This window comes from Oryctolagus cuniculus, chromosome 19 (assembly GCF_964237555.1).
Source record: "Oryctolagus cuniculus chromosome 19, mOryCun1.1, whole genome shotgun sequence".
NCBI classification, from domain to species: Eukaryota; Metazoa; Chordata; class Mammalia; order Lagomorpha; family Leporidae; genus Oryctolagus; species Oryctolagus cuniculus.
Genome location: NC_091450.1, coordinates 61178043 through 61203324, shown reverse-complemented (window position 1 = coordinate 61203324; position 25282 = coordinate 61178043). Strand labels below are relative to the sequence as shown.

The following is a 25282-nucleotide window of genomic DNA, read 5'->3' as shown; positions in this document are numbered from 1 at the left end:
ATAAGCACTTTACATATACAGGTAGTGTGTTACACAAACTCAAGTTGCCCGAGGACGTCGGTTCCTGAACCCACACTGGAGTACTAGATAAAGTACATGGCTTTAGCTTCGGCATGGCCCACCACCAGCCATTGTAGCCACCTGCAGTGTGAACCCATACCCTGAAGATCTCTCCCCCCCTGCCTCATCTAGAACTCTGCTTTGCAAACCATTCTTTAAATAGAATAAAATATCTAGTACTTACTGTGAGGTGTCAGAATCTTGGGGCAGGCTGGAACAGGGCACTGAGGGATTCTTGGCATTTCTCTAAGCTTCTGCTTTCTCCTCTGTGTGTGCAGTCTGTGAAAATTCACCGGATTATGTGCCAATTAATTCGAGCGCCCCATGTCCCCGTGTTCCTACACACATCCCTTATGCTGCCGAACAACCCGGAGCAGAGAGGCTGTCAGTCAAGGCCTCTTCGACAGACACAGCTAGCCAAGGCTACTTCTGGCCAGGCACAGAAAACCCCCCAAATGGACCCAGAGCCCTGGGGAAAGTTCTTCCCCTCCCAATCCCCCTCCCACACACAAGCCCTGGGACTCCTGTCACTCTCCCCCTCCTTTCCTCTCCCCCACATGTGTTTCTCCCCTCCCTCCCTCGCCTCTCCACTTTCATTCTCCCCACTTCCTCTCTCCTCCTGCTTCCCCTTTGACCCTCTCCTCTCCTCCACCTTCTATCCCAGCTACACCCTACACACACCCCTCCCCGTGCTCTGCACCCCAGGCCACGACTACCCCATCACAGGAAGGCCACCGCGCCAAACTCCCCACACAAAGAGCATTTCTGTTCCTCAGGAACAGGAACTGAGTCCCGAAGTGTAGTCTTCAGGTAGGGGTTGAAGCAGAGGACCGCGTCTGGAAGTTTCCAGAAGCCCAAGGAAACTGATGCGGCCGCCTCAGGCCGTAGCCTCACCTGATCCCGGCCTGAGCCTGGGGGGGCCCTGGGTCTCCTCAGGTTCAGCCACCAGCGTTGAAGGCGGCTCCTCAAGGCTCTGGGAAGGAGCAGACATGGCTCTGACTCCCACCAGTGCATCGAGGGCAGAAGTGGCGGCACCTGCGGGTGCACTTCTGGGTCAAAGCGCCAGGCACAGGCACACTCCTCACTGGCAACAGGACACACATTGGCATGGAGCTGGATGAGAGATGGAGTAGACAGGACTTGAACTGACTCCCCTGTGGGATACCACAGCACCGGCACACCTGTTCTTACTTCTGAAACTTATTAGCCTTATTACTGTAATATAAATTTAAAATATATTATCTGAAACTGGAAGGAAGGAAAAAGAAGGAAATGAGGCAAGAAAGGAGGGAGGGATGGAAGGGGACTCTGGGAGAGACAATGTTAGAAGGAAAGCAGAGAAAAGGGAATGTGGTTTATTTTTAAATTAGTTTATAAATTATATTGAAGAATTTTTTGACCCTAAACATATACACGCATCCAATGGACACAATATCGATGTTTAATGGAAACTTATAGAAAAAAAAAAAGTACTCACACTACAGAGAAAACGAAAGACACAACCTGCACATTAGTAACATTGTGTATGTGGAAAATTCTAGGACTTTATGAAAATATAAGTATGAAAATGTTTCTATAGAAATAATCTAAAAGTAAGAGTAAGATACAGAGGCCGGCGCAGCAGGTTAAAGTCATGGCTAACGCACTGGCATTCCATATGTGCACTGCTTCTAGTCCCAGCTGCTCCTCTTCCAATCCAGCTCTCTGTTATGGCCTGGGAAAGCAGTAGAAGATGGCCCAACTCCTTGGGCCCCTGCATGCATGTGGGAGATCTGGAAGAAGCTCCTGGCTCCTGGCTTCAGATTGGCCCAGCTCCGGCCGTTGCAGCCATCTGTGGAGTGAACCAGCAGATGCAAGACCTCTCTCTGTCTCTACCTCTCTCTGTAATTCTGTCTTTCAAATAAATAAAATAAATCATTAAAAAAGAGTAAGCTATATAATTCTGAACATATATTACTCAAAAATACCAAATAACACTGCATTGTAAAGAATGACACATCATTTAAGTAACACTTAAGGAAGAATGCGCCTTCCTAATAAATGTCACAGTCTGACACAGAGACACAGTTTAGGGACTCTAAAAGCAACTGGAAATATCTGAGTTGGCAAAAAAAAGCAGTTGTAGAATAGGAAGTATCATGAAGTTTGAATTCCAACAAATTGGGAAGCTATTCCAAGAGCTCATACCGTACTCTTTCTGTTTAAATCCTTTAGGACTCAAGCCATCCCTAGCACCCCAAAATAATAAGAACAAAAACATCATGAAAGCAGCAGCTTTCAAGCAGAGCTGCCTAGAAGGATATGAAAAACACCCATCACGACAATCACCCTCTTTCCACAAACTTTCTCAAGGATGTTCAAGAAGCATTCAGTATTAGATAAATAACAAGAACGAATGTGAGCGAATAACAGACACATTCAAAAGCCAAGAAGCACACGTTTATCAAGAGAGAGTCCTCTTCCGAATTCTGACGTCTACAAGTAGACTACAAGCCACAAAAATCATTCCCAGCCTAAGAAAGGGTCTCCATGTTTCCAAGCCCCTTATCAACCCAGTTTTCTTTTTTTTTTTTTTAATTTTTGACAGGCAGAGTGGACAGTGAGAGAGAGAGACAGAGAGAAAGGTCTTCCTTTTGCCGTTGGTTCACCCTCCAATGGCTGCCGCGGCCGGTGCGCTGCGGCCGGTGCACCGTGCTGATCCGATGGCAGGAGCCAGGAGCCAGGTGCTTTTCCTGGTCTCCCATGGGGTGCAGGGCCCAAGCACCTGGGCCATCCTCCACTGCACTCCCTGGCCACAGCAGAGGGCTGGCCTGGAAGAGGGGCAACTGGGACAGAATCCGGCGCCCCGACCGGGACTAGAACCCGGTGTGCCAGCGCCGCTAGGCGGAGGATTAGCCTAGTGAGCCGCGGCGCCGGCCTCAACCCAGTTTTCTTTCAGATAACATCTTCTCCATCTCGCAGTGTTCTGCAGATGCTATCTGAATTCCCTGATTAACTCAGCATCCATTCCCCATCCCTTCTGAACTTCCCTCTACCAGTCCACCCATTTCCCTTCCCTCACTTTTCCTAAGGTTGCTCCCCAGACCCTCTCCCGGGTCTAACACTCTGATACTCCACTAGTTCTTATAAGTTGACCTAACCCTCCTTCATGTTACAATTCTGCTGAAAGTCACCTGACTTCCTCTATATAATCCTTCCATTTCCCCTATCTATCAAAAGATGATGACATAAAGAAATTACCTCATTTCAGCCCCCAACTCCCAAGTGCCTTGCATGTCCCAAGTTCTTCTGTGGCATTTACCCTTATCAGCCCCCCCCAGCAGAGATTCCTTGCAATCTTGTCATCCTTAACCATGAATTCTAAAACCCAAACTTTTATTTCCATATCCCTCAAAAACAGACTTTTGGTGTTTTGTACTCTGAGGCAACAGCACACACTTCTCCTCCCAGGTCTCCCTCTCATTGCCTGGATGCCCCAATATTCCTCCTCTTACCACATTCTTTGACACCTGATTCACTGCAAAACTAGGGGGAACTCATTCCCCAACATCCAAGTGCCCTCATCTTCATTGCACCTAACTCTCCTCTACCCCGCTGGCCCCCACATTTCTTTTACCTCAACCTCTGGGGCTACTCCATTTGATCCTCCCTGTCACGGGATGAAAGTCAACTTCACTGTCCACATGACCCGCCCAGCCGCAGGGAAAGTGGTGTCCCTTCCCTACTCTTTCCCTTGGGCCCCAAGGCTGATGCAAACATGAGGTGGTCATGTCTGCTCACCAGTTGCTCCTCTCCAGGAAGAAGCCCCAAGTGTGTTTAGCAGGAAATCGAGCAGTCTCTAGAAATGGAAGATGACTCGGCAGCTGAACTTCAGCGTCAACTCTGCGTCCAGTTTCATATCCATGAAGATGTCTACAATGAAAATTAATAAACATTAAAGAAATGGAAGAAGATACTAAAAAGTGGAAAAATCTTCCAAGTTCATTCATTGGTATAATTTACGTGATGAAAATTTCAATTCTACCATAAGCAATTTAGAGACACAATGGGATCCCAAAGAAAGGTCAAATGACATTTTGTCCAGATGGAGAGAAGACAATGCTAAAATTCATATGGAAACACAGAACATCCGAAGAGTGAACGCAATCTTATACAACATAAACAAAACTTGAATCATCACAATAACAGATTGCAAGACACAGAACAGGGCAGTTACAATCAAAACAACTGGTATAGTTAAAAAATTGACATATAGAACAATGGAACAAAGAAGAAACTCCAGAAATCATTGCACACATCTACAGTCAATTTATCTTGGAAGAACGAGCTAAAGGTTAATTCCAATTGCAAAGGACAGTTTCTTCAAAAAATGGTCCTCAGAAAACTGGACCTCTATATGCAGAACCATGAAAGAAGTTCCATACTATACACCTTATTAAAAAAGAAACTAAAAATAGTTCAGGGAACAAAATCTAAACCCAATCTCATCAAATTACTAGAGAATATTGGGGAAAACTGAAAGACACTGGCATAGGCAAAGATTTCTGGGAAAAGACAGCAGAAGCACAAGCAATAAAAGCAGAAACAGAAACAGACAAATGTGATTCCCTCAAGATGAAAAGCTTCTGTGCTGCAAAAGAAACACTCAGCAATGTGAAGAGGCAACTGAAAGAATGGGTGAAAATGGTCTGCACACTATGAAACTGATCAAAGATTAATATCCACAAACTACAAAGAGCTCAACAACAAACCAAAAAATCCAGTTAAGAATGGGCAAAGGACATGAACAGGCATGTTTCAAGAAAGGAAATCCATATTCTCCAGGGTGACTGTTTTATAATTCTTTATGTTCTACTCTGGCATGGATGCTTTCCCTGATGAGTTTTATTCAACAAACAAGCATGAAAAGCAACTAGTACTGGGTGACTGTAATTTCACATAAAAGACTCCAACATAACACATTAAATGGAACATATTAACTATAAAAAAAGAAAGGAAATCCATATGGCCAACAGACACATGAAAAAATGCTGAGGATCACTAGCCATCAAGGAAATGCAAAACAAAATGGCAATGAGGTTTCACCAGACCACAGTCAGAATGGCTCTCATACAGAAATCAAAAAATGATAACTGCTGCTGAAGATTTGGGGAATATTTTTTTTTGACAGGCAGAGTGGACAGTGAGAGAGAGAGACAGAGAGAAAGGTCTTCCTTTGCCGTTGGTTCACCCTCCAATGGCTGCCGCGGCCGCACGTGCTGCGGCCAGCACACTGCGCTGATCCGATGGCAGGAGCCAGGTACTTTTCCTGGTCTCCCATGGGGTGCAGGGCCCAAGCACTTGGGCCATCCTCCACTGCACTCCCTGGCCATAGCAGAGAGCTGGCCTGGAAGAGGGGCAACCGGGGAAGAATCCGGCGCCCCGACCGGGACTAGAACCCGGTGTGCCAGCGCCACAGGTGGAGGATTAGCCTAGCGAGCCACAGTGCCGGCCTGGGGAATATGTTACCCTGATCCACTCACTGTTTGGTGGGAATGTAGACTGGTAAAGCCATTGCAGAAGACAGTATGGGAATACCTCAGAAAGCTGAAAATGTATCTACCATACGACTCAGCAATCCCTCCCCTTGGGATTTACCCCTAGGAAATGAACTCAGCAGATTTGAAAGGGTTATCAGTACCTCCACCTTTAGTGCAGCTCAGTTCACAACAGTTAAGATATGGAATCAAACCTGGTGTCCATGAACTGATGACTGGATAAGGAAATTATGGCATATATACACTATGGAATATCACCATTGGGGAACACAGAAATGCTGTCTTTAGCAACAAAATGGATGTAACTGGAAACCAGTATATTCAGTGAAATAAGCCAGTCCCAAAAGGACAAATAACGTATTTTTTCCCTAATTTGCGGTAACTAATAGAGTACCTAAATGTAATGTGTAGGAGACAAAATGACATTCTGCGATAAGATGGTTTCCTATAGTTCTTATCTCACTTTTAAAGAACAGTGCTTTTTTCTTCATACTCCGGTTGAATACAGTTACCATATCATATGTATATGCAGTTAACTGAAAATAGATAATTAGAAGAATTAAGAGTAGAAACAAGAGAAGGAGGAAGAAGAAGGCTAGGAGTGTAGGTTTGAGAGATGGTAGCGTGAAAGAAGTACCAGTATGTATGTTCTGAATCTGTATATAAGAAATACATGAAATTTACATACCTAATATAAAATTTTTAAAAGTACATAATCCTGCCGGTGCCGCAGCTCACTATGCTAATCCTCTGCCTTGTGGCGCTGGCACACCGGGTTCTAGTCCCAGTCGGGGTGCCGCATTCTGTCCAGGTTACCATTCTTCCAGGTCAGCTCTCTGCTGTGGCCTGGGAGTGAAGTGGAGGATGGCCCAAGTGCTTGGGCCCTGTACCCCATGGGAGACCAGGAGAAGTACCTGGCTCCTGCCATCGGATCAGGGCGGTGTGCCGGCTGCAGCGCGCGCGGCCGCAGTAGCCATTGGAGGGTGAACCAACGGCAAAGGAAGACCTTTCCCTCTGTTTCTCTCTCTCACTGTCCACTCTGCCTGTCAAAAAATTTTTTAAAAAAGTACATAATCTCCTAGCCAGACTAACAAAAACGATAAAAACTCCAGTAAATAAAATTACAGACAAAAAAGCAGACATCACAACCAACATCACTGAAACACAAGGTTTCAAAGAAATAGCTTTTCAGTACCATATGCTAACAAACTGGAAAACCAGGAAGACAGGCAGAAATTCCTGGATAACAAGTACACGTAACCTACTAAGATTAATTCCAGAAGATAGAGACATCCTAAAAACAATCATAGAAATCAATGAAAACTAAAACACCCACCAAAAACACTGCTAGAACTGACGAAATAAATAAGTCACAGGTTACAAATAAACATACCTTGTAACCCGCAGTCTTGTCCTCCAGCGCAAGCCCAGCCACCCGCTTCTCCACTTCCCACAGCTAAGCCACCGCCCGCCCCCACGACCGCCCAGCCTGAGGACCTGAGTGTCTACACTGCTCCGAGGAGCCACGAACACACCCCGCCCTCGAGGTCCCAGGCCTCTCATTGTTTCATAAGAAAAACTCACCTTCACTCCTGCACTCTCCGGGCCTGTACCTCTGCCGAAAACGCCGCCATCAGCCGACAACTCCTGCAGCCGACAACATGCCGCCACCGCCGGATACATCTTCTTGCTCTCCACCAGGCCGACTGCGCAAGCGCCAGCCATCTAAGACCCTCCTCTCCCTCCCAGCAAGCACAGCAGCACCAGAAGCGTCCAGGCAGCGTAAAAACGTGGGTGACAGCTGTCTTGTCTCCAGGCTAGAATAGCGGGCCTGTGTTGATCTCAAGTGTGCTCTAGGTAGGTAACCTATTCTGATACAAAAAAAAAAAAAACAAAAAAGGCCTGTTGTTTGCAAAAAAAAAAAAAAATGGATGCAACTGTAAAACCTTACACTTTGTAAAATAAGCCTTTCCAAAAAAGACAAATACTGTATATTCTCCCTGATCTGTGGTAACAGAGTACCTAAAAAGGTGATCTATAGAAGTTATATTGACACTTTGACATATATTGATTTTAAGCAACTCGTCTTGCGGATATAATAATTTTAAACAAACCATGTCTTGCCTGTTTAGGAACGGATTTTTTTTTTTTCAATTCTTTTGACTGTTTGTTGAATTCTTTACTTAGTGTAGGGTTTATATTATGAGTATAAAATAATTGAAAATAGATTTCTCTATAAAATAAGAATGGGAATAGTGGATGGGGGATGAAGAGGGATAGGAGCTGAGGCTGGTGCTGTGGCGCAGCAGGTTAACGCCCTGGCCTGGAGCACCGGCATCCCATATGGGGGCCAGTTTGAGAACCAGATTCTCCGGTTGCGATCCAGCTCTCTGCTATGGCCTGGGAATGCAGTGGAGGATGGCCCAGGTCCTTGGGCCCCTGCACCCATGTGGGAGACAAAGAGGAAGCTCCTGGCTCCTGGCTTCAGATCAGCACAGCTCTGGCCATTGTGGCCAACTGGGGAGTGAACCATCGGATGGGAGACCTCTCTCTCTGTCTCTGTCTCTCTCTGCCCCCCCACCTCTCCTCTCTCTGTGTAACTCTGACTTTCAAATAAATAACTCTACAAAAAAATGAAGAGGGATGGGAGCATGTTTGGGTGGGTGAGTAGGAGGCAGGGAGGTTAGAGTGGGAATATTCAGTGCTTTTAAATTTGTATATATGAAATACATCAAGTTTGAATACTTTAAATCAAAAGTTTCTAGGTAAAAAGAGAGGTAAAATTTTTAATAATTCATGATGAGTGAGATAGCAAGAGACAATTCTCATCTACTGAGTCACTCCCCAAATGCCCTCAAGATGGGACTAAAGCTGAGAAGTGGGATCTTCATCCACGTCTCCCACATGGTTTGACAGGAACTAAGGCCTTGAGCCACCCTCCAGGATATACAATAAGGTAGGCCATAAGTCTCAGCTAATTCAAAAAATATGTAAATCATACCATGCATCTTCCACGACCACATGGAATGAAGGGGCGAATGACCACACCAAGAACATCAAGAACATATACAACCACATGGAGACTGAACATGCTCCTGAATGAACTGTGAGTTATAGAAAAAATTTTAAAAAGATGGAAACGATTAAAGATGACAGTAAAACATATCAAAACTTATGACATACGGAAAAAGAGTATTAAATGGAAAGTTTAGAGAAATTGGTGCCTATATCAAGAAATTGGAAAAGCATCAAATAAGTGAGCCACCAATGTAGTGCCCTTGAAAAACAAATGATATCCATTGCAAAATTATCAAGAGGAAAGAGATAATTAAAATTAGAGGAGAAATAAACAAAATTGAAAGCAAAAAAGAATATGAAAATCAGTGAAATGAAGAACTTGCTTAAAAAATTTATACACTCTTGGCCCAAATATCTTTAAAAAAAAAGAAGACCCCAATCAGTAAAGTCAGAGATGAAAAATGAAAGGGAACAACAGATACTACAGATGATTGAAAGATTTACCCATCAGGAGCTAATACAAAGGACTGTATGCCAACCAATTAAAAAGTCTGTCTCTCCTACTCCGTCTATAATTCTGCCTCACAAATAAATAAATAAAACTTTCAAATAAACCATAGGCTTATTTCAATAGATGCAGAAAAAGCATTTGATGAAATACAACATCCTTTCATAATGAAAACTATACTGAGTATAGTAAGAACATTGCTCAACATAATCAAGGCAATTTATGACAAACCTATAGACAGCATTTTATGAATGGGGAAATGTTGGAAGCATTCCCGTGAAGAGCTGGAATCAGACAAGGATGACAACTTGTGCCCTTGCTATTCAATATAGACCTGGAAGTTTTAGCCAGACCTATTAGGCAAGAAAAAGAAATCAAAGGATACAAACTGGGAAGGAGGGAGTCAAATTACCCTTACTTGCAGATGACAGGATTCTATACATAGGGGAAATAAAAGTCTCTACGGAGAGACTACTAGAATTCATAAAAAGAGTTTGCTGAAGTGGCAAGATATAAAAGTAACACAAAAATCAATAGTCTATATATAAAAAGCCATGGCTGGGAAAGAACTTCTAAGAGCAATCCCATTCACAATTGCTATAAAAAATTAAATACCATGGAATCAATTTAAACAAGGATGCCAAAGATATCTAATATGAAAATTAGCAAACATTAGTGAAAGGAACAAAAGCCACAGAAAATGGAAAAATCTTTAATGTTCAAGGACTAAAATAATCAATATTGTCAAAATGTCCATAGTACCAAAAGCAATTTACAGATTAACGTGATCCCAATTAAAATGCCAATTACATTCTTTACAGATCTAGGGGAAAAAGATGCTAAAATTCAAATGGAAACACAAGAGACCCAGAATAGCTGATGGAAACTTCAAAGCCAGAAGCATCACAATACCAGAATTCAAGACATACTTCAGGACAGTTACAATCAAAACAGCCTGATACTGGCAAAAACTACACATGTGGACCAATGGAACACAATAGAAACTCCAAAACTCAATCCACACATCTACAAATAATAAAAATCCAACCATGTGACAAAGTCAGTCTCTTCAAAAAATGATGCATAAAAGGTGGATCTCCCATGCAGAAGTATGAAAATAAAAACTTACCTTATTCTGATACAAAAATCTACTCAAAAAGGATCAAGGACCCAAATGTACAACCCAATACCATCAAATTCTTAGAGAACATTGTGGAAATGATGCAAGACATTGCCATGTGCAGACTTCTTGGAACCCAGAAGCACAGACAACAAAAGCAAAAACACACAAATGGGATTACATGAAGCTGAGAAGCTTTTGCACTGTAAACAAAAACTCAGCAAAGTGAGAGAAAATATTTGCAAACTATGTAACTGATAAAGTGTTAATTTCCAGCATGTATAAAGTGCTCAAGAAACTCAACAACAACAAAACAAACTATGCAGCTAAGAATGGGCAACAGACTTGAACAGAAATTCTTCAAGAAAGGAAATTCAAATGGACAACAGACACATGAAAAATGCTCAGGATCACTAGCCATTAGGGAAATGCAAAACAAAACCACAATGAAGTTTCACCTCACCACAGTCAGAATGGTTCACATACAGAAAATCAACAAACAAAAAATGCCGGAAAGGATGTGGCAAAACAGTACCCTAGGGACAGACCTGTGCTGTGGTGCACGTGGTGAATCCTCCTCCTACGGTGCTGGCATCCCATATGGGCACCGAGTCTAATCCCAGTTGCTCCTTTTCCAGTCCAGCTCTCTGCTGTGGCCTGGAAAAGCAATGAAGGATGGCCCAAGTGCTTGGGCCTCTGCACCCATATGGGAGTCCAGGAAGAGGCACCTGGCTCCTGGCTTTGGATCAGTGCAGCTCTGGCCGTTGCAGCCATTTGGAGGGTGAACCATTGGATGGAACACTTTTCTCTCTGTCTCTCACTCTCACTGTCTGTAACTCTTCCTCTCAATTATTAATATAATTATAATATTAATATTATTAATATTAATAACACATAATAATAATATAATAATAATACAGTACCCTAATCCATTGGGAATGTAATCTGGTGAAGCCATTGTGGAAGACAGTATGGAGACACCTCAAAAGGCTGAAAATAGATGAATCATATGAACCAGCAATGCCACTCATGGGAATTTACCTAAACAAATTGAAATCAGCAGATGAAAGAGTTATCTGTACCCACATGTTTATGGCTGCTCAATTCACAACAGCTAAGATATGGAATCAACCCAGATGTCTATCAAATGACGATTAGATAAAGAAATTATGGAGGCCAGCACAAAGTGGGTTAAGCCTCCTACTTGATGCACCAGCATCCCATAGTTGTGCCTGTTCGAAGCCTGGATGCTCCCTGATGAAGGCCTAGGAAAACAGTAGAAGATGGCCCAAATCCTTGGGCCCTTGCACCTGTGTGGAAAACCCAGAAGAAGCTGCTGACTCCTGGCTTCACATCAGCCCAGTTCTACCCATTGCATCCATTTAGAGAGTGAACCAGAAGGAAGACCTCTCATTCTCAGATGGAAGACCTCTTGTTCTCTATCTCTCCCTCTCTCAACTCTGCCTCTCAGAAAAATAAATCTTGAAAAAAAGTAACTGTGGTATATATACACTATGGAATGCTATTCAGCAGGAAAAAATGCAATGAAGTCTTTTGCAACAAAATGGATATAACTAGAAAACATTATACTTAGTGAAATAAGCTAGTCCCCAAAAGACAAATCCCACATGTTGTCCCTGATCTGCGGTGACTAAGAGAGTATTTAACAGGTAATAATGTGTAGGAATAAAATGAGTATTTTGAGATATGATGCTTTCTTTTACAAGCCTTGTCTCACTTTGAGGAACAATTTATTTTCTTCATACTATTTGTTGAACTTTTTACTTAGTGAATAGTGACTATTATGAGTATAAAGTTACCTGAAAATATTTTTCTATTAGAATTAACAGTGGAAACAGGAGAGGGAAGAGGAAGAAGTATGGAAGCATGGGCTAGAGGAAGCGTTGGGTGTGAAGAATCAATACGTTCCTGAATATGTATATGGCAAGTACATGAAATTTGTTTACCTCACATAAAATTTTTAAAAACTAAATCAGTCTCTAACAAGAATGACAAAGAAAAAAAGAGAAAAAAACCTCAAAACCTCAAATAAATAAGATTAGATGAAAAAGCAGACAGTATAATCAACACTACTGAAATACAAGGCTTCAAAAGAAACTGCCATTCAATACTATATGCTAATAAACTGGAAAACTGAGAAAAATGGAGAAGTTTTTCAATACAAGTAACTTACCAAATTTAATCCAGAAGATAAAGACAATCTAACAGACTCACAAAAAGTAATGGCATTGTAGCAGTAAGCAAAATTCTTCCATCAATAAAAAACCCATGACTTGATGGCTTTACTACCCAATTCTACAAAACATTTAAAGATAAACTCCAACAATCTTCAGACTATTTGGAAACACTGAACAGGATGGAACACTGTCAAACACTTTTTAGGAGGCCAACATCCCTTTGATGCCAAAAACAAACCAAGACACAAAATGGAAAGAATACTACAGGCGTATATTCTTGAAGAACATAGATAAAAAGATTCTCAACAGAGTACTAAATAAACAATTGAAAACATCAAAAAACTCATACATAACTATCAATCGGAATTGATCCCAGAAATGCCATGGTGGTCCCATATTTTCAAAACAATAAATATCATAAATTAATCAACATAATAAAAGAATAAAAACCATACTCTCATTAGATGCAGAGAAAGCATTTGATATGATTCATTACCCTTTCATGGCATAAAAAAAAAAAACCTCCACAAATTAGGCATAGAAGGAACATGCCTCAAAAACATAAATGTGATACTTGACAAAGAATCAGCCAATATTATAGTGAATGAGGAGAAGATGAACGCATTTTGTCAAAATCTGTAACAACACAAGGACATCCACTCTCACCACTCTAACTGAATACAGTACTATACATTTTCACATTTTTTAAAGATTTACTTCATTTTCTTGGAAGGCACAGTTACATACAGAGAGAAGGAGAGAGAGAAGGAAAGAGATCTTCCGTCTGCTCACTTCACTCCACAAATGGCCACAACAGCCAGGGTTCATCCACGATGAAACCAGGAGCCAAGAGCTTCTTCTGGGTCACCCACAAGGGTGCAGAGGCCCAAGCACTTGGGCCATCCTCTGCTACTATCCTAGATGCATTAGCAGGGAGCTGTATCAGAGGTAGAACAGCCAGGATTTGAACCAGAGCTTGTATGTGATACCACAGTGCCAGCCCCATGTTTTATTCTTAAACTTCTTACTTGATGAAACATTTACCAAAGTCATGTCATCAATGTTTTTCATAAGGTTTATGTATTCATTTGCCAACAGAGTGAAAGAGGCACAAAGAGAGATCTTCTACCTGCTGACTTACTCCTCAAATGCCCCCAAAAGCCAGGACTGGGCCAGGCAGAAGCCAGGAGCCAGGAACTACATCTCTGTCTACAATGTCGGTGGCAGGAATGTTGGGCCATTGTTTGTTGCCTCCCAGGTAAATTACCAGGAAACTGAATTGGACATGGAGGACCTGGGACTCATACCAGGCAGGTTGATGCAGGATGCTGACATCCCAAATGTCAGATTAACCTGCTGTGCCTCATGCCCACCCATTTCTAAACTTTTCTGATTATTTACTCCATTTAGTCGAGTTGGGATGCTGTAAGAAAACGCATTACACTGAGAAGTTTGTAAACAACAGGAATTTATTACTCACTCTTTTGGAGGCTGTTAAGTCCAAGATCACAGTGTTAGGGGACTTGGTGTCTGGTGAAGCTTTGCTCGCTAATGTCTGTGTGCCCTCATGTGGCAGAATTGCAAAGGGGTAAACAAGCTGCTCCATCAAGCCATTCTTAAAAGGGTGCTGTGGCGTAGTGGGTAAAGCCACCTTCAGGTAGGCATCCCACATTGGCATGGGTTTGAGTACCAAATGCTCCACTTCTGATCCAACTCTCTGCTGCGGCCTGGGAAACCAGTGCCAGTGGAAGATGGCCCAAGCCCTTGGACCCCTGTACCCATGTGGGAGACCTGGAATACACTGGTTCCTGGTTTCTGATTGGCTTAGCTCTGGCCATGGTGGCCAATTGGGGAGTGAACCAGCAGATGGAAGTCTTTTCTCTCTGTTCCTTCTTCTCTCTGTCTGTAACTCTGCTTCTCAAATAAGTAAATAAAACCTTTTTTTAAAAAAATAAGGGCAGTGATAGCATTCTCAGAAGATCTGCCCTCATGATCCAGTCACCTCCCAGCACCCCTGCTCCTAAATAACAACACATTGAGTATTACATTTCAACACATGCATATTGAGGGACACATCATTTAGCAATAGCTACCCCAAATCATTTCTTATGAACCCCCAATGAGTATTTAATTATAAAAACTCATTATAAAGCTTGTAAAATATGCCTTAAAATACTACAGATGATATGATTTTGTAAAGATAACTTATATTACTAATGTATTTTTACCTGGCAACCCCAAAAAGAATCTGAAACTACATAGATACTAATGGGAGAATTCTAAGATTGGCCATATGCACTGTGCAATAAGACCACTGTTTTAGTCCTGCTCACTGGTCATGTGAATGATTTGGTGAAAATTTACCAGTGGTTGCATGGTTGATATTTTTTCAGTTCACAAATTATTGTCAAGAATCAGTTTAGGGGCCAGCGCTGTGGCATAGTGGATGAAGCCACCACCTGCAGTGCTGGCATCCCAAATGGGGCACAGGTTCGAGTCCCGGCTGCTCCACTTTCAATCCAGCTCTCTGCTACGGACTGGGAAAGCAGAAGATGGTCCAAGGCCTTGGGCCCCTGCACCAACAAAATGTGGAAGAGCTCTCTCTCTCCACACCCCCACCTCTGCGTCTGCCTCTGTCTCTCTGTAACTCTGCCTTTCAAATAAATAAATAAATCTTTTAAAAAAGAATCAGTTTAAACCAAGGGTACATTTTTCAAGGTCTTTAATATAGAAATTGGATATCATCAATGAAGCATATCATAGTATTCTTTATATAGAAATTTGTAAAAAGAGATAAAATTGACATTGTATTCGGATAAAACTTTTGATTCCAAAAGAAGACATAGCAATCATAAATATTTATGTACTGAATACAAGACCACCGGTTATATATAGAAAGTACTATTAGACCTAAAGAAAGAGACACACTCCTAGACAATAAAAGTGGGTGACTTCAACAATGCACTCTCATCAATGGACAGATCATCTAGATAGAAAATAAGTAAAGACACATCAGAGTTGAAACATAACATCAAACAAATGACCTAACAGACCAAAAGCTACATTCTATTCACCACATTGAACATTTTTTCAGGGTATACCACACATTAGGCCACAAATCAACTCTCATTTAATTTGAAAAGACTGAAATCCTATCAAGTAACTAGAAATAAACAAGAACAACAACAGAACACTCAAAAAATGTATGGAAATTAAACAAGATGCTCCTGAATGAACAATGGGACACTGAAGAAATTTAAAAGGAAATAAAATCGTTCTTGAAATAAATGAAAATGAAAACACAACATATTAACTCCTGTGAGTTACAGCAAAAGCATTATTAAGAGGTAAGTTTATAGCATATAGTGATTATATTAAAAAAGAGAAATGTTTCAAATTAAACATCTAATGATGCATCTCAAAAACTTAGATAAATAAGATCACAACCTTTAACCAGAAGGAGGTGAGAAATAATATATGTCACAGCATGAATAAATGAAATTAAAAAAGATCAAGAAATCAAAAATTCATTTTGAGAATATAAACAAAAGAGAAACTCCTCAGAGGGGATTCCAACATGGAGGAATAGGGAAAGGGAGGACTGCTATAGGCTAGGATAAAATAGAAAAAAAGGCAAGAAAGTGCATTCTCAGGGGAGACTGGAGATTCTGTAAGAGGAGGAGAGATGCTGTGGATCTGTGTGGAAGCTGCAACAAGCACTGATACAACACAAGACCCAGCAGGTGAGAGCTGGAGAAAGTGCCGGCTCTGAAGACCAAGGTGAGATCAGACTGCAGTAGCCCATGCCACTGATGAAATAGCTGCAGAGACAGCCTAGCAGACTACACTGTCTTGGGGTGTGACTTGGACCCTGAGGGTAACGAGTATCCCCTAACCCAGCAGAAAAGAGAGACAATTTCTCCCCATCCCCTCACAACAGCCCCCAACAACCAGCTCAGAGAGGGCAGTCACCATATTGGATATGCTAGTAGCTGCAGCAGCTCTTGTGCAGGCTCCCAGCAACAGTCAGGGAAAAGGCGCCATCTTGTCTCAAGTAGCAACAGCCCAGGTGCACACACCCAGCAACAGGCAGGGATAAGGAGCCATTCCGACATCATCACTAGCTGCAGGGACTCTTCTAAGTGTCCATAAACTGGCGGGGAGAAGCATGATTGTGAAACAAGCAGTGCTGTGGCCAGCAGCTCTTGTGGACATGTATGACCAGGGATTTCACCACAGGGAAAAATCTGTGTTCCCCACCGACTTCCAATCTGCATGGAAAGACTGACAGGGGGCTGGGAACACACCTATGATTATCATGAGCCCTTAGCCTCTCAACATAACGCAGGCTCTGGAGCTCAAACTGCCTAAGTGGAGCACCCATAGGCAACTGGCTCTCAGAAGTTCTCAGCCTCTCCAAGGACAGAACAGGTTAGTGCGGTGGAGTGGGTCTTCTGCACCCTGTGTCTATGGGAGCCCTGGTACTGAGACTGTGGGAACCCAGGCATGCAGGAGAGGGTGCACGGTGTAGCTGGTTTCTGGGAAAATACTTGGGTAGCTCCATAAGCTCAGCACCCTGGCTGCCTGGGGTGGGTCACTGCAGCAGGATCTGTGCTCACACTGAACACTGCCAGACCCTTTGTGGCAATCATGCAGAACCGCAGAACCACAGAACCACAGATGAGAACAGCACCCACTGAGGGTTAACAACAGAATTCATGAGGCAAATCTCTGGAAAATTAACAAACAAAAAAATGAAGAAGAAATTAGAAAAGTGAAAAATAGGGTTGGAGATGTATGGGATACTACCAAATGACACAATATAGGGTCTTAGGGGTTACTGAAGGCATGGAAAGAGAGAATAGATTAGAAGGCCTCTTAGTGAAATAATTACAGAAAACTTCCCGAATTTGGAGAAAGTATGTCCAAGTACTAGAAACACAAAGCACTCTTAATATACATGACCAGAAAAGACCTTCACCATGGCATATTATAGTCAAATGCTCCACAGTGAAACATAGAGAAAAGATTCTAAAATGTGCATAAAGGGAAATGTCAGATTACTTTCAGAGTATCTTCAATTAGACTCAAAGCTGACTTCTCATCAGGAATTACTACAAAGAGCTGTAGCCCAACACATCAGGAAACCTAGAAGAAAAACATTCCTGGACACACACAACCCACCAAAATTGACCCAAGACACAGAAAAACCTAACAGATCAATAAACAAGACACAAATTGATTCAGTAATAAAGACACTCCCAACAAAGAAAAACCTAGAATTGGACGGTTTCACTGCTGAATTCTATCAGACATTTAAAGAAGAACTAACTCCATTTCTTCTCAAGCTATTCAAAACAACTGAAAGAGAGGGAAGCCTTCGAAACTCCTTCCATGAAGACAGTATCACCTTAATTCCTAAATCAGAAAAAGATACAACAGAGAAAGTACACACAAATGTCCCTGATAAACACACACAAAAATCATCATCAAAATACTAGCCAATTGAATCCAAGAACATATAAGAAATGATCATTCATCCGGACAAAGTGGGTATTATCCCTGGTACACAGCAACTATTAGCATTCACAAATCAATGTGATACACCACATTAACAAAGTGAAGAACAAAAATGATATGATTATCTCATTAATAGCAGGAAAAGCATTTCATAAAATACAACACCCTTTCATGATGAAAACCTGAAGTAAAAAGGGTATATAGAGGATCCAAAACACTCTACTCAGAGATTATTAGAACTCATAGGAGGTCCCAATATGGCAGAGTAGGGAGTGAGCTTAACTCTTTGCTTCTAGCCCAGGAGATGATAGTTTAAAAAATGTGGAGAGAGTGTAATCTTAGGAAAGAATTAGTGAGTCAATGGCAGAGGAAACTCTACCGAAATTAGAGAGACAGGTGGACCTACATGGCAGGCATGGATGCACATTGCTCAGGACTCTAGCCTACCCAGCCAAGAGCCTATGGACCAGCACTGGAAAGTGAAGTGAGACAAAACCACAGCAGACCAAGCAGTGGCGAAAATGCTGCAGAAAGAGTCTAGAGGGAACCAGGCTTGGAGCCCCATGGGAGATACTGTACTAGACAAACTACAGGAAAAAAAGAAAAAGAATGGGATGGACACGTTTCTCTCTCCCAAATCAGTTTACAACAGCGTCCTGTAACATGCCAGTAGAAGGGTTCCATTTCAGAGATACATCACAGGTGCACCAGCTCGTATCTCTGCCCAGCAACCAGCCAAGTGGAGACTCCTGATTCTGGTGTGGAGAACTAACAGGGGGCCGATAGCTTGTGACTGTGTGAGGTGCCTGTATTTGGACAGGGAAAAAAAACTGAGGGTGTGTGGGAAGACTCACAGTGTGGCTAGGACTTTGAGCAGTTACAGTGGGAGACTCCATATGCTCAGGGTTTCCTGGTTACCTGGTGAGAGATACTGCTAGGGAAACTGATCTTTCACTGAGGAATGCACAGATCCTTTGTGTGGACCTTGGGACAGAGCGGATAAATATAATACAAACTTGGGCTAGCACTCTAGCCTGGGTCTCCATTGAGGAGAGGAGCTCAGCTGCACAGAGTAAATTCCCTTTTGATATGAGAGAGAGAGAGGGAGAGAGAGAGAGAGAGATTTGCCACAACAAACCTGGGTGTGTCACCTTGGGCATTCCCTTATCCCTGGAGAACTGAACAGAGCTCTCTGGCCACACCCACTATAAGCCTCTAGATATTCACTAAGAAAACCTTCCACTTATCTACACAGTCATAGTCCAAAGATAAAAGTTGCCACAGCAAAAAAAAAAAAAAAAGGAGAGAGAGAGAGACAGACAGAGAAAGAGAAAACCAACAAGTATCTCCACAAATGCCAAACAATAAATACACCAATTCAAGAAACAAGAATAAGAAGACAATATGATGCCCCCAAAAGAACAAGACACTTTGGAGCCAGAACTGTGGCATAGTGGGTAAAGCTGCCATCTGCCGTGCCAACATCCCATATGGGTACTACTTCGAGTTCTGGCTGAACAATTTCCAATCCAGCGCTCTGCTCTGGCCTGGAAAAGCAGTGTCAAAAGTCCTTGGACCCCAGCACCCACATGGGAGATCTCCATAAGCTCCTGGCTCCTGGCTGCAGATTGGTGTACAACGGCCATTGTGGCCAACTGGGTAATGACAAGCTGATGGAAGACTTCTCTCTTTCTCTCTCTCTCTCTCTCTCTCTCTCTCTCTCTCTCTCTCTTTCTCTCTCTCTCTCTGCCTTTTCTTCTCTCTCTGTGTAGTGCTTTCAAATAAATAATAAATAAATCTTAAAAAAACCATGAAACTTCAATACTAGATTGTGAAGATGATGATATAAAAGAAATGAAGAAATGGAATTCAAAAAATTGATCGTAAAATACATAGAAGTAATCAGAAGCAAATGCATGAACTACTGAAATCCATATTGGACATGAAAGAAAATTTGTCTCATGAAATTGAGATCTTAAAGAGAAATCTCAATGAAATGAAAAATGCAACAGAACAAACAAAAATGCAGTGGAGACCTTTAACAATAGAATTGATGAAGCATAAGAAAGATATCAGCATGGAAGACCAAGCACCAGAAACTATATCATCAAACAAAAGAAAAAAGAGGAATTTAGGAAACAAAAACAATTCCTTATTAGAATGCGAACATGAAGAGATTGATGCAATGCTGTATAGGGAATTTGAAAAACTGATTGTAGGTTACTTAGAAATCATCAGAAGTAAATCCACGAATTAAAGAAATCCAAAGATGACATGAATGAAAAATTTTCCCATGAAATTGAAATTTTAAATAGAAATGAAATGAAATGAAATGAAATGTTAGAAATCAAGAACTCAATAGCTCAAATAAAGTACGTGGTGGAATATCTTAACAACAGGCTCAGTGAGTCAGAAGAAAGAGTATCTAACTTAGAAGATAATTTTCTTGAAATTTTACAGTCAAACCAAAAATATGAAGAAGAAGAAATCAGAAAACTTAAAAACAGTCTTGGAGATTTTTGGGAAAATATCAAATGACCAAACATACAGGTCTTAGGCATTTATGAGAAAGAGAGAACTGATGAGAAGGCCTTTTTAGTGAAGTAATTACACTAAACTTCCCTAATTTGGAGAATGAAAGGGACATCCAAGTACAGGAAGCACGCAGATCTCCTAATAGACATAACCAGAAAAGATCCTCACTACAACATATTGTAGTCAAAAACTCTACTGTGAAACAAAGATTCTAAAATGTGCATAAGAGAAATGCCAGATAACTCTCAGAGGATCTCCAATTAGACTCACAGCTGACTTCTCATCAGAAACTCTACAGGCTAGTAGAGAATGGCACAATATATCCCAAGTCTTAAGAGGAAAAAAAAAAAGGTCAACCCAGAATACTGTACCCCACAAAGCACTCATTTATCAATGAAGGGGAAATGAAAACCTTCCAAAACAAAGAAATTGAAAGAACTTGTCATCATTCATCCAGCCTTACAAAAGGAAGCGCTTACTTAAGGAAGCACTACACACACGAATATACAAACATGGTCATCACTATGAAAAAAGGTGAAAGCAATTCCCCAATAAAACAACAAAGGAAATCCACAGGAAAAACAGGAATATTTATGGGAAAATGGTAGGGTCAAGTCATTATCAACAGTCACCTGGAATATAAATGGTCTCAACTCTCCAGTTAACACACAGACTAGCTTAATGGGTTGAAAACAAGACCCATCTATTTGTGCCTACAACAAACAAATGTCACCTACAAGGATTTGCACAGACTGAAAGTGAAATGATGGAAAAAATTATTCCACACTAACAGAAACCAAAAAATAAAAATCGGTGTAACCAACCTAATATCAGAAAAAATAGACTTTAACACACAAACTGTTAAAAGAGACAAAGAAGGACACTGTATAACAACTGAGGGATTAATTAACAGATGTGACTATAGTAAAGATATATGCACCCAATAATTACAGGGCATCTGAATACCTAAAATAAATGGTAATGGACCTAAAGGGAGTAATGCACTCCAACACAATACAAATGGGAACGTTCAATACCCCATGTTCAGGAATGGACAGACCAACCAGATGGAAAATTAGCAAAGAAACAACAGAGTTCATTGACATAAGAACAGAAGCGCCTAATAGATATCTATAGAAATTTTCATTCTACAGTTGCAGAATACATATTCTTCTTACCAGGGCATGGAGCTTTCTCTAGAATAGGGCACAGAATAGGCCATAAAGCATGTCTCAGGAAATTCAGAAAAATCAAAATCATATCATACATCTTCTCTGATCACAATGGGCTGAAACCGGAAATCAAAAACTCAGGAATCTCCAGAACACATATTAACATGTGGAGACCGAACAAAATGCTCCTGAGTGAACAGTGGCTCATAAAAGAAATCAAAAGATAAATCAAAAAATTTCTGTAAAACGAATGAAATGACAATAGAAAATATCAAAGCTTATGGGATAAAGTAAAAGAAGTGTTAGGAGGAAAGTTTATACCAATTGGTGCCTAGATCAAGGTATTGGAAAGGCACCAAATAAGTGAGCTATCAATAGCTCTCAAGGATCTAGAAAAACACAGGAAATGAACCAAAAATTAGTAGCACAACAGAAATAATTAAAATTAGTGAAGATATTAACAAAATTGAAATACAAAACACAATACCAAAGATCAGTAAAAAAAGCTGCTTTTTTGGAAAAAAATAATATACCATCAGGCCAACTAAACAAAAAGGGAGAATACCCAATTCAACAAAATTAGAGATGAAAAAGGTAGCACAACAACATATACCATAGAAATAAAAGGAATCATCAGAAATGATGACAAGAAACTGTATGCCAACAAATTGGAAAACCTAGAAGAAATGGATAGATTCCTGGACATATACAACATACCTAAACTGAGCCATGATGAAACAGAAAACCTAAACAGACCATTAACCAAGAAGGAAAGTGAATCAGTAAGATCTTCCCAATAAATAAAAGCCAAGGACTGGATGACTTCACTGCTGAATTCTATCAGACATTTAAAGGAGAACTCACTCCACAATTCTTCTCAAGCTATTCAAAACAAATTCATTGGTGGGAATCCTCCAAAACTCCTTCTATGAATCCAGCATGATTCAATTCCTAAATCAGAAAAACATACAACAGAGAAAGAGAATTACAGAGCAATTTCACTGTTGAATATACACACAAAAATCCTCAGCAAATGCTACCTAATCAAAAACAACAGATCAGAAAAATCCTTCACCCAGACCAAGAAGGATTTACCCCTCGAATGCAGGGATGGTTCAACATTAGCAAATCAAACAATGTGATACACCACATTAACAAACTGCGGAACAAAAACTATATGATTATCTCACTCAGTGCAGAGAAACCATTTAACAAAATACAACACCGTTTCATGATGAAAACTCTAAGCAAACTGGGTACAGAAGGAACATTCCTCACCACAATCAAGGCAATTTATGACAAACCCGGACAAGCATCCTACTGTATGGAAAAGTTAGATGCACTCTCACTAAGATGCAGAACCAGACAAGGATGCACACTTTCATCATTGCTAATCAATACAATCCTGGAAGTTTTACCAGAGCCAACAGAAAAGAAAAATAAATTAAAAGGATAAAATTAGGAGGGAGGAAGTCAAATTATCTCTACTAGCAGATGACATGATTCTGTATGTAGTGCATCCAAAAGACTCCAATAAGAAACTACTGGAACTCATAAAAGAGTTTGGTAACGTAACAAGATATTTAAAAAAACAGAAATTAATAGCCTCTGTAATACCTAGACAATGCCATGGCTGAGAAAGAACTTCTAAGATCAATCCCATTCACAACAGCTACAGAAAAATGAAATACCTTGGAATAAATTTAACCAAGGACAGCAACTAAATCTAATATGAGGATTACACAACAATAAAGGAAGAAATAAAAGAAACAAAAATGGACAAATCGTCCATGTTGGTAGATTGGAAGAATCATTATCATCAAAATGCCCACACTACCAAAAGCAATTAATAGGTTCAATGTGATATCAATCAGAATACAGATCTAGAAAAGAGATGCTTAAATTTATTTGGAAACACAGGAGACCCCAAAATGCTAAAGCAATCTTAACAACAAAAACAAAGCCAGAGGCATCACAATATCTGATTTCAAGGCATACTATAGGACAGTTGTACAGCCTGGTACTGGCACAAACAGATGGATAGACCAATGGAGCAGAACAGAAACTCCAAATATCAACCCATGCTTCTACAACCACCCTGTCTTTGACAAAGGAGCTAAAATCAATGCCCAGAGCAAGGAAAGTCTCTTTAACAAATAGTGCTGGGTAAACTGGATCTCCACATGCAGAAGTATGAAGCAAGACCTCTACCTTACAGCTTACACACAAATCCACTCAACATGGATTAAAGATTTAAATCGACAACCCAATACCATCAATTTCTTACAGGACATTCAGGAAAACCGGCAAGACACTATCATAGGCAAAAACTTCTTGGAAAAAACACCAGAGCACTGGCAATCAAAGATAGCATTTACAAATAAGATTACATAAAATTGAAAAGATTCTGCACTGTAAAAAACACTCAACAAAGTGAAGAGCCAACCAACAGAATGGAAGAAATTGTTTGCAAACTATGCAATTAATAAAGGATTAATACCAGATATATAAAGAGCTCAAGAAACTCAACAACAAAGCAATCTAGTTAAGAAATAAGTGAAGGAGATAAACAGACATTTTTCCAAAGAGGAAATCCAACAGACACATGCAAAAATGCTCAGGATCACTAACCTCAGGGAAACGCCACCCAAAACCATGGTAAGTTCTCACCTCACCTCCATTAGAATGGTTTTCATATAGATATCAACAAACAACTAATTGCTGGTGAGGATGTGTGGAAAAAGGTACCCTAATCCACTGCTGGTGGGAATGTAAACGGATACAGCCACTGTGGAAGATGGTATGGACATTCTTCAGAAACCTGAATATAGATTTACAATATGACCCAGCCATCTCATTATGGGGAATTTACCCAAGGGTAATGAAATCAGCCTATGAAACACTGATAGGTACCCCCATGTTTACTACAGGTGAATTCACAATGGCTAAGATGTGGAATCAACCCAGATGTGCTTTAACTGAAAAAAGATAATGAAATTTTGCAATATGTACACCACAGAATACTACACAGTCCTAAAGAAAAAAAAAGAAATCCTGTCATTTGAAGCAACGTGGTTACAACCGGAAAACATTATACTTAGCAAAATAACCCAGTCTCAAAAGGACAAATATAATACGTTATCCGCAAATTTCTGTTAATAACAGAAAACAGTGGCTGTAACTCAGTGAGAGAAAGCAGTAAAGTAACATGGTGATGACAAAGCACTTCTGCCTCCAGGTGCTGTGTGGGTTGGCCGAGGACTCCTCACTCACCCAGCACAGCCGTGACCCTGTGGCTGGTTAGTTAGCAATCACTATTTTCTCCTGTGCATGGTTCCAACTCTTCCCGCAGGGGCATGCCATCATGAGAAATGTCACCTCCCTGGGGTCTGTAAAGAACCCACTTTCCTAATCACCATCACCGCCACAAGATCAAGTGCGGCAGAGAAGCACCTGTGCCAGCCAGCACAGCCCAGGTGCCTACTGCACCTGCCCACGTGCTGCACCGACACATGGGGCACTCAGCCCGTATCTCTGCTACTTTTTGCTCAGAGAAGTAACTGCAAGAACTGGCAAGAGTTGCCACATTCCTGCCCTCAGAGTCCCAACTCCAG

The 25282-nt window shown here is 41.1% G+C and overlaps 1 pseudogene; it reads right to left on the bottom strand.

Moving 5' to 3' along the window:
* The window catches only part of LOC127489816 (26S proteasome regulatory subunit 10B pseudogene), a 59414-nt pseudogene that overhangs the window by 7200 nt on the left and 26932 nt on the right, over positions 1 to 25282 (bottom strand).